Source organism: Salmo trutta, chromosome 14 (assembly GCF_901001165.1).
Source record: "Salmo trutta chromosome 14, fSalTru1.1, whole genome shotgun sequence".
Classification (NCBI taxonomy): Eukaryota; Metazoa; Chordata; class Actinopteri; order Salmoniformes; family Salmonidae; genus Salmo; species Salmo trutta.
In genome coordinates, this window is record NC_042970.1 from 19970496 (window position 1) to 19981323 (window position 10828).

Here is a 10828-nt window from a genome sequence, read left to right on the forward strand (position 1 = left end):
TGTGTCTGCATTTGGGTCTTGCCTTGTGCCTTGATACATAAACATGTGTAAATATTTGAAGTTTGCTGAAAATAAACGCAGTTGACAGTGAGAGGACATTTCTTTTTTTGCTGAGTTTACATAACATTTAAAGAAGACAAATATTTAGGCTATATTGAAGCATTAGGTCCAAGTGTGTGAGGAATAGCTGCTTGGATTGGAGAAGAGGCAAAGTGTAGATTAAGCTTTCCTGAATAACTGGGCCTGCTCGGAGCATACTGTATGTGGCCACATTATTATAGGATTTATAGGATGACTTGGGAGAATGATGATCCGCAGCAGACGGCGCATTTCAGTATCAGAAGTAAAAATACAGCCAGACCGTCCTGCTACTGTGCCTTTTCTAATGAAACTTTCAAATCACCGGGCTTTTACACCTTTATTCTAATGGAATTTTAACTGCAGCCTAGAGTAGAATTTTGTACTAACTTGAAAACAATAAATAAATTATTCATTGCATTGTGATGTTGTAGGCTAGTCTAAGTAGGATAATCATATTGTCCCTAAACAAGATCAATAGGGGAGCTTTCAGAACGTCTTCACTGTTCTGTCATGCACAATGATGCACCTTTCCTCTCCACTGCCTATCAGTTATTCCTATTTGTTCTTGTGGAATCATATTTCAAAATTGATGCAGCTCGGAATACTTTGTGTGGTATGATTGGTAGGTAGCCTATTGCAGATCTGGACCAGCGATCCACCTACCACTATTGTCAGTATGAATGGTGTATAGAGGGCAGGATAGACAGACTGGTAGACTATATTGACCTGTGGCAGTGGCAATTTTAGCATGTAAATCTTAGTCAGGCAAACTCAACCAATTTGTGTAGATGCATGCCAGCAAAGCCACTACACAACATTGTATTATTTTATTAGGCCTACAGTGCCTCGCAAAAGTTTTCATCCCCCTTGGCGTTTTTCCTATTTTGTTGCATTACAACCTGTAATTTAAATTTATTTTTATTTGGATTTCATGTAATGGACATACAAAAAATAGTCCAAATTGGTGAAGATAAATAAAAACATTACTTGTTTCAAAAAATTCAAAAAGATAATACATGGAAAAGTGGTGCGTGCATATTTATTCACCCCCTTTGCTATGAAGCCCCTAAATAAGATCTGGTGCAACCAATTACCTTCAGAAGACACAAAAATAGTTAAATAAAGGCCACCTGTGTGAAATCTAAGTGTCACATGATGTGTCACGTGATCTCAGTATATATACACCTGTTCTGAAAGGCCCTAGAGTCTGCAACACAACTAGGCAAGGGGCACCACCAAGCAAGCGGCACCATGAAGACCAAGGAGCTCTCCAAACAGTTCAGGAACAAAGTTGTGGAGAGCAACAGATCCTGGTTGGTTTATCAAAATATCAGAAACTTTGAACATTCCACGGAGCACCATTAAATCCCTTATTAAAAAATGGAAAGAATATGGCACCACAACAAACCTGCCAAGAGAGAGCCGCCAACCAAAACTCACGGACCAGGCAAGGAGGGCATTAATCAGAGAGGCAACAAAGAGACCAAAGATAACCCTGAAGGAGCTGCAAAGCTCCGCGGAGATTGGAGTATCTGTCCATAGTACCACTTTAAGCCGTACACTCCACAGAGCTGGGCTTTATGAAAGAGTGGCCAGAGAAAAGCCATTGCTTAAAGTAAAAAATAAGCAAACACATTTGGTGTTTGCCAAAAGGCATGTGGGGGACTCCCCAAACATATGGAAGAAGGTACTCTGGTCAGATGAGACAAAAATGTAGCTTTCTGACCATCAAGGAATACGCTATGTCTGGTGCAAACCCAACACCTCTCATCACCCCGAGAACACCATCCCCACAGTGAAGCATGGTGGTGGCAGCATCATGCTGTGGGAATGTTTTTCATCGGCAGGGACTGGGAAACTGGTCAGAATTGAAGGAAGTATGGATGGCGCTAAATACAGGGAATTTCTGGAGGGAAACCTGTTTCAGTCTTCCAGAGATTTGAGACTGGGACAGAGGTTCACCTTCCAGCAGGACAATGACCTTAAGCATACTGCTAAAGCAAACACTCAAGTGGTTTAAGGGGAAACATTTAAATGTCTTGGAATGGCCTAGTCAAAGCCCAGACATCAATCCAATTGAGAATCTGTGGTATGACTTAAAGATTGCTGTACACCAGCGGAACCCATCCAACTTGAAGGAGCTGGAACAGTTTTGCCTTGAAGAACGGGCAAAAATCCCAGTGGCTAGATGTGCCAAGCTTATAGCGACATACCCCAAGAGACGTTCAGCTATAATTGCTGCAAAAGGTGGCTACAAAGTATTGATTTTGGGGGGGTGAATAGTTATGCATGCTCAAGTTCTGTTTTTTTGTCGTATTTCTTGTTGTTTCACAATAAAAAATATTTTGCATCTTCAAAGTGGTAGGCATGTTGTGTAAATCAAATGATATAACCCCCCCCCAAAAATCAATTTTAATTCCAGGTTGTAAGGCAACAAAACAGGAAAAATGCCAAGGGGGTGAATACTTTCGCAAGCCACTGTATGTGGTCTAAAAAGGAAGGAAAATACAATCACGAGGATCCACTTTTATAGACAATATACTGACGCATAGACAGCGCATTGCGCAAACAAAACAACCCTCACAATATCACCTGCAATTACATGGGTCTATTATTTCACTTTTTGTTGAAAAATAACATTTGAATGGGAAGAGACTGTCACTGGCAAACATGGTTACATACCCAACACAATTATATAGTATCCACTCGTGAAGAAAAGCACATTCGCTAATTATAATACACAGAGTAAGCAAAACAATGAAATCATTCCAACATTGCCTACATTGATGAATAAGATACTAATGAGATAGACCTATAGAAGCAATATAACAACTGTGATGTACAAACTATGGCATAAGGGAACAATGAGCGGATAAGACACAAGCCGTGATTTCGATTAAGGCATTAATGTCACACCCAAATCTGTTTCACCTGTCTTGTGCTTGTCTCCACACCCCACCAGGTGTCTCCCATTTTTCCCCCATTATCCCCTGTGTATTTATACCTACATTTTCTGTTTGTCTGTTGCCAGTTCGTCTTTCCTCTTTCTGGTTTTTGTTCTAGTCTCCCAAGTTACGACCTGTTTGCCTGTACTGAGCCTGCCTGCCGTCTATGTCTACCCACTATTACCAGGATTACTAACCCATCTGTCCTCGACATGCCTTTTGCCTGTCCTTGTATATTCAATAAATCTCTGCGACTTGAACCATCTGCCTCACGTGTCTGCATCTGGGGCTCATCCTGATAATTAATGAGTGAGTAGTCAATATAATTATTTGTTCAGCACTTTTGAAATGTACAGTGACAGAATTCAGAACATGAACATGGGCCGTTCTTACAGTATTCTCCTTATATTCCAAGTCATATAAGCAGACAATGAAAGCTCTTACAATATTTGACATTTTTCTAAGACAGGCTATAGGCTATTTGTGCACCACCAAGTCTGAACAGTAGGCTAAGTTAGTTAGTAGTCTGTTTTAGAGAAATGTCATCCTCAAATATTGTCTGCTTATATGCCCCTGTTATTTAACCTACGGTTCTGACACAACATTCACTTTAGTATTACTTTCTTAGCTACTAACCTACTGATGGGAACGGTAAACTACTTTTCTGATTGCCTTGACCTTATTGGGATCTGGCTCCAGTCCTGAGGCAGAAACCCTGTGACCCAAGAAGAAAATATCATCCTTGGCAAACAGATTTTTCATTGAGTGTGAGACCTTCCAGCTGAAATTTCTGATGTACTTTATGAAGTCTCGTCGTGTTCTTGTCCATCACGTCCAAACACCAGATTGTTGTCAGTGTGGCACACAACACCTTTAATGTTCTCAAACATTTGAGACATTTGTCTCAGAAAATGCTTGGGTGCCGATGAAATGGCAATCTGTTGAAGTGGTACTTCTTAAACGGCATGATGAAGGTAGTGAGTGTGTGAGACTCTGGTTCAAGCGCGATGTGACAACATCCAGATCGAGCATCCAGCTTCGTGAAGACTTTTGCATTTGTCAACATTGTGAGTGTCTCTTCTACCGCTGGAAGAATGAGACGCTCTCTTATCACTGATTCACTCGGGTGGGAGGTCAACACACACTCTGTCTCCATTCGCTTTGGGGATGACCACCCACCATTCCAGAGCACCATTCTGTGGGCTCTGTCGCTTTGGTTATGACATCCAGGTTCTCCATCCTGACCAGCTCTCCATATACTTTTTCTCTCATGGGGAGTGGAACGTGTGGTGTTGAAAGAGCACAGGGTGTGGTTCCATCTTTGAGCTTTATCTTGTATGACTGTTGGAGTTTCCCCAGTCCTTGAAAGACGGACGGATAGACAACGAAATAGGTCTCTGGCTGTGTCACTAACTGTAGGGCCTTTATGGCTGGTAGGCCTAGGAGTGATTGTGTCAGTCCTACTACAATGTACACCTCGTTCCCTTTTGCTATCAGCTTGCTCTTAAAGCAGCCTTTCACATCAATCCCTGGCCCATATAGATTCTTGGTTGGTCTAACCAGACTGCCATCACTCTGTTTTGAAGTATTTCTCTGGTATAGCTATCACAGATGCTCCTGTGTCGAGTTTGAAGCTGAAGACTTTTCTCCATCCACGGCTGTGTATCTTGCGAGGATGCTTCAGCTAGGAAAGTATAGTCTTGTGGTTCGGTGGTGGGCTGTGACTGTGTACAGCTTGAGAAAATAAGACTGCTGCATAATGTTCCTTTTTGTAAAACTTTCTGTACTCCGCCTCCTTGACTGGACAGTCCTTCCATCCATGTTGTCGTCCTCCACATCTTTTGCATCCCTTTTCACTTGGATTGTCATCTGTTTTGTTTTTCCCTTTGTATGTTGTCTGTGCACTCTGTTGGAATTTGTTCCTTTTATTCCATTTTGTTTTGATGGCATTCACATTGTAGTGGTTTCTCCTCCTACTGCATTGCTGTGCAATAATGTTTGTTGTTCCTTTACAGTTTCACATTGTCTGACTCGTTGAATAGCTTTTGCCAGTGTCAACTGAAGCCGTCCTGACAGCTTCCTATCTTTTATTAGAACCACAATTCTCTCTTATCAGTTCTTCTTTGAGCACTCCAATATTACATTGCTCAGCCAGCTTGTGTACAACTGTGATGAATGGCTCTGCACGATCTCCCTCATCTTGACGTCCATGTTGAATTGAGCTCTCTCAAAAAAAGCACTGTGTTTTCCTACACAGTGCTGCTCAAATGCTCATGTTACAGCATCATACTCCTTTTTTTCTGCATCAGTCAATGGCAATACTCCCAACATATCATCAGCTGCATCCCCATTAGCATATGTAAGAGTTCATCTGATATTCCTCCGGTTTTGTATTCAGCCCTAACGCCATACGAAACCTCTCGAATCTCCTGATCCATCTTGGCCAATCTGCTGCGTTTGAGAAATCAAAGGGCTCTAGATGAGTTATATGTACAGCTTTATATATATATATATATATATATAAATATAAATATATATATATATATATTTATTACTTTTGCTTGTAGAGAAAGTTTTCCTCCTAGCATAATTTTTCCTCTCTGTCCCTCTGTGCTGCTCCATGAGGGCCCGGCGTTACCTAGCAACTAAGACTCCACACCATGCTCCACACAAACACAGTAGGCTCGTGGACAGACACGCTGCTGGGCTTCCTCCTGACTTTAGCTAGCAAGCATCACAACGTCATTCATTTGCACAATGTCTCTGGTTCATTTTCACTTGTAAATGTTCACACTAACTGAGAATGAGATTCAGTAGCTAGTTTCAGCAGAGTGGCGATCAACGTCAGATTTTCTTCACTTCTGACACCATGTAAGAATATAAAACCGGGACACCATAGTGTTAGCTTTAGAAAACTGATTTGCCAGTAGATTGTCAATGTGATTCATGACGATGACTGCTTGTCTAGCTTGCTAGCTAAGATTGTGACAGTATGATGTGACATGATTAGTCCAATCAAAGCTACAGAAGATATAACGTGAATTTACGGAATTTTATCTGTGACCAATGACCTTGAGCCTTCTTGGACGGGCACTTCTAATGTAAATCTATAGCAGCACCCAAGGGGGCTTGAACTGCCTAGCTCTCTGTGTAGATTCGGCTGTGACGTAGTGTCCCCATGAGTGACAGAACACTGAGCCAATCACGGTACAACTAGAGGAGATTACCAATGCCTACGCTCTGTATTTTTGCTGGCTGCCCCTCCACCACAAAGCACTGAGCTAGGCTGAAACACCTGCATTTTGTTGCTGCCTTACTCAAGAAAGAGACCATGTTTCTAACCTAACCCCCCCCTTTATTAATTGTTGCATGTTGCGTTTATTTTTTTGTTCAGTATAGGTGCTCCATCTGCCCCATTGATTCAATAACAACAATGCAGTACTTCATATCATATAAATGTCATTGTACAGGTATACATCACAAATCACTTCCACATTGGTCAGGCCCAATGATAGCCAAGTCTGTCCACGGTCTTTCATAAAGGTATTGGCTTCAGAGGAGCTTTGTTTTTATAGCCGGGTCAACCTCCACAACTATTGGGTGAATGTTAAATTCAAGAAGTGGAACCAAAGTGGACAGTTCTCACTCTCCGCTCAGTAAAGCTGATTATGTTCAACCAGATAAGCGTGTTTGTATTGAACATCAAAATGGAGCTCACAGGCCTGTACAATGACAGGCATGCAGCCTAGTGGCAGAGCTCACACTATTCATTTACTGTAAGTCTCCCACAGTCTGTTTACATATGGCAGGTATATTGGTACATGCCAGGATCCTCTGGGGCTATTTTCGGCTACCCAGATATACTGCAGTAAGCTAATTTTTGTCTGCAGCTTTGATGTTTTTATACAGTATATGGTGATGAATATCCATGGTCAGTGTGTTCAACCAAGAGACACTGATTGCATTATAACGATGAAAAGGATGATGACTTGGATAATGATGAAAAATACAAATATGCCAACTCTAACCACGTTTCCATCCAGTTTTTATGAGAATAAAGCCATACTGTATAAAATAAATTCGGGACAACTGTGATGGAAACAGGAAGTTTCGGTATAATTTTATAGATGCCGACATAATTTGTTCATTGACATGGTGGGATATTTTTGTCTAAAATTCATTCTGAGAAATGGCAGTGGAAACGCCTTTATGCGCAAATATTGATATAATAACCATAATTTCAAAGTAAACTTGGAGTCACATGATGACATGGTGTGTGTAGTCCTCCCACTACGACTCTGGAAATCATGCAGTTTAAATTAGGCTACATACTAAATAAATTATGATGAACATCACATGGTGGTGAAAGTGCATGGTATGAGCTTGATGCTCCTTTCCAATAAATGTCTAGGGTCTTATTCTGGTGACATGATGATCAATGCTTGACTGCAGTTTTGACAAATAAAAACACTTGCTCTTATCCATAATCTCATTATGTAGACTATCCTACCAGCAGACCCTACCCGCACTGTATCTGCAAGCTGTTGGCTAGAGCGCATGTGCCAGGGTTAAAGTAGACACATTTTCTATTTACAAAACTATTGGTAGAGTTGAAAGTGCAATGGAAACACATTGAACGTTTAGATTTTTATTCGGTACATGAAAACGTAAGCTAAACAATATTTTGTGTGCACTGTCATCAAGCACTGATTTTTATCTGCAACAAGTCAGTTTGGTGGAAACACACCACTATTTGGAAAAATGCACATTTTCTTTATGCGGATTTTAGAATATTTGCAAAAAATCTGTCGCCAATTGGGATGGAAACCCAGCTACTGTCAAACAAATTGTAACATTTATATGGTTCATGTCAAGGACATTTAGCAAAGCTTTCACCTATTGCTTTTAAGGATAATTGACCAAGGTAATAACTGGCCAATTTGACTCCCAAGGCTACAAACAGAACTTTAAAAAGGTCAGAGTTAAGAGCCTCTAATTATATGAAATAAAGAGATCCTTGCTGTGAATAAAACAATGTCTAATTCCTCACTAGCTGAACTCATGGTGCGAGAGTTTTGCAGATAACTCCTGTGAGGATTCTGGTCTTGGGTCAAAAACAGAAAGGAAAAAAAAAGATGTCAGAAACTTCTAAACAATTGCAATCTGAAAAGTGGGCTGGTATTTTTCTGGCACTTAGCCGACTATAATCAAGCATAAGAAAGCTATTGGATTAGACATGCACCTGCTGGAGGCCGTGTCATCAAACACTGCTTTATGCATGGATTCAGTGCACTTCAGGCTGTGCATCAGCTATGCTAATAGCTCGTCTCCCGTGGAGGGGGTAAATACCCCAGCTGTGGCCAGCTTGGTTGGCATCAACAGAGACACCCTGAAGCTCCCTGCCCCAGTGTTTAACATTCACCTGTGCCATGTCTCCATGCAGCCCCCTCTGGGTAATGTTCAACAGCCATCACCGTGCTGGCTACTGACAGCCTGCATCAAGAGCACAGAAAACATGTCCGCCTTGACTGGGGATGCGTAGTGCTGCCAGGAGGAGGGAGAGAACAGAGAGTCAGAAATAGATTGAAATGTAAAAGAAAAGATTGTCATTGTTGTATCCAAACGCAGCCAAACTGAAGAGCTACATGCCTTTATATACTTGACAGTGAACTAAAACTGTGGTTTAAAAAAAAAATCCCATTACTGATTAAATTTGTTCAACTGAAACAAGAATATAAAGACTCGTGGATTGAAATGATGCGTGTTAATTTGTCTTTCCCCAAATTGTATGAATAAGGTTATAAAAAAAATGCATTAGCCGAGCAGTGAACCACTAAAGGAGAGGGGAAGTTGTGTTCCTGTGTCCCACAGTGGGGTCCACCTCCACAGTATAGTCACGTAAGGTTAGCAAAGGCTTCTCCCACATACATGCGCTAAAGAGATCAATTGAACTCGATCAAAACAATGGAAATGCCATGGAAATGCATGGGGGAAAGGTCCTGTGGGTGGAACGATCCCATTGCCCTCCAGCAAAATTAGCCTACATTAAGGCTATTGTTTGTACTTTTGGTGACAGGGTAGCCTAGCGGTTAGAGCATTGGGCCAGTCACCAAAAGGTTGCTGATTCAAATACCCAAGCCGACAAAATCTGTCAATGTGACCTTGAGCAAGGCACTTACAGTTCATTTGGAAAGTATTCAGACCCCTTGACTTTTTCCACATTTTGTTATGTTACAGCTTTATTCTAAAATGTATTAAATAAAACATTTTCCTCATCAATCTACACAAAAAAAGCACAAGGGCCAAGTGAAAACAGGTTTTTAGAAATGTTGGCAAATTTATTGGAAATAGCTTATTTACGTAGGTTTTCAGACCTTTTGCTATGAGACTCGACATTGAACTCATGTGCATCCTGTTTCCATTGATCATCCTTGAGATGTTTCTACAACTTGATTAGCCTGTTATGGATAGGGGGCAGTATTTTCCCGGCTGGATAAAAAACGTACCCGATTTAATCTGATTATTACCCCTGCCCAGAAACTAGAATATGCATATAATTATTAGCTTTGGATAGAAAACACTCCAAAGTTTCTAAAACTGTTTGAATGGTGTCTGTGAGTATAACAGAACTCATTTGGCAGGCCAAAACATGAGAAGATTCTATTCAGGAAGTACCCTGTCTGACCATTTCTTCCCCTTGTTGGTTCTCTCTATCCATTACAAAGGATCTCTGCTGTTACGTGACACTTCCTACGGCTTCCATGGGCCCTCAGAGCCCGGGAAAAAGCTGAATGACGTAATTCAAAGCCCTGGCTGAAACACACGAGCGCTTTTGCTAAGTGGTCTATCAGCAGACAAAAGGCTTAGGCGCGTGCCCGAGTTGACCCGGTGATGTATTTTCTTTCGGCTGTTTACCTAATTGCAGATTCCCGGTCAGAATATTATCGCTTTTTTACGAGAAAAATGGCATAAAAATTGATTTTAAACAGCGGTTGACATGCTTTGAAGTACGGTAATGAAATATTTAGAAATCTTTTGTCACGTTATGCGCCATGCGCCCGACCCTTATTTACCATTGGGATAGTGTCTAGAACGCACGAACAAAACGTCGCTGATGGAACATAACTATGGATTATTTTGGACCAAACCTACATTTGTTATTGAAGTAGAAGTCCTGGGAGTGCATTCTGACGAAGAACATCAAAGGTAATCAAACTTTTCTAATAGTAAATCTGATTTTGGTGAAGGCTAAACTGGGTGGGTGTCTAAATAGCTAGCCCTGTTATGCCGGGCTATCTACTGAGAATATTGTAAAATGTGCTTTCACCGAAAAGCTATTTTAAAATCGGACATATCGAGTGCATAGAGGAGTTCTGTATCTATAATTCTTAAAATAATTGTTGTGTTTTTTGTGAACGTTTATCGTGAGTAATTTAGTAAATTCACCGGAGGTTTGCGGGGGGTATGCTAGTTCTGAACGTCACATGCTAATGTAAAAAGCTGGTTTTTGATATAAATATGAACTTGATTGAACAAAACATGCATGCATTGTATAACATAATGTCCTAGGGTTGTCATCTGATGAAGATCATCAAAGGTTAGTGCTGCATTTAGCTGTCTTCTGGGTTTTTGTGACATTATATGCTAGCTTGAAAAATGGGTGTCTGATTATTTCTGGCTGGGTACTCTGCTGACATAATCTAATGTTTTGCTTTCGCTGTAAAGCCTTTTTTAAATCGGACAGTGTGGTTAGATTAACGAGAGTCTTGTCTTTAAAATGCTGTAAAATAGTCATATGTTTG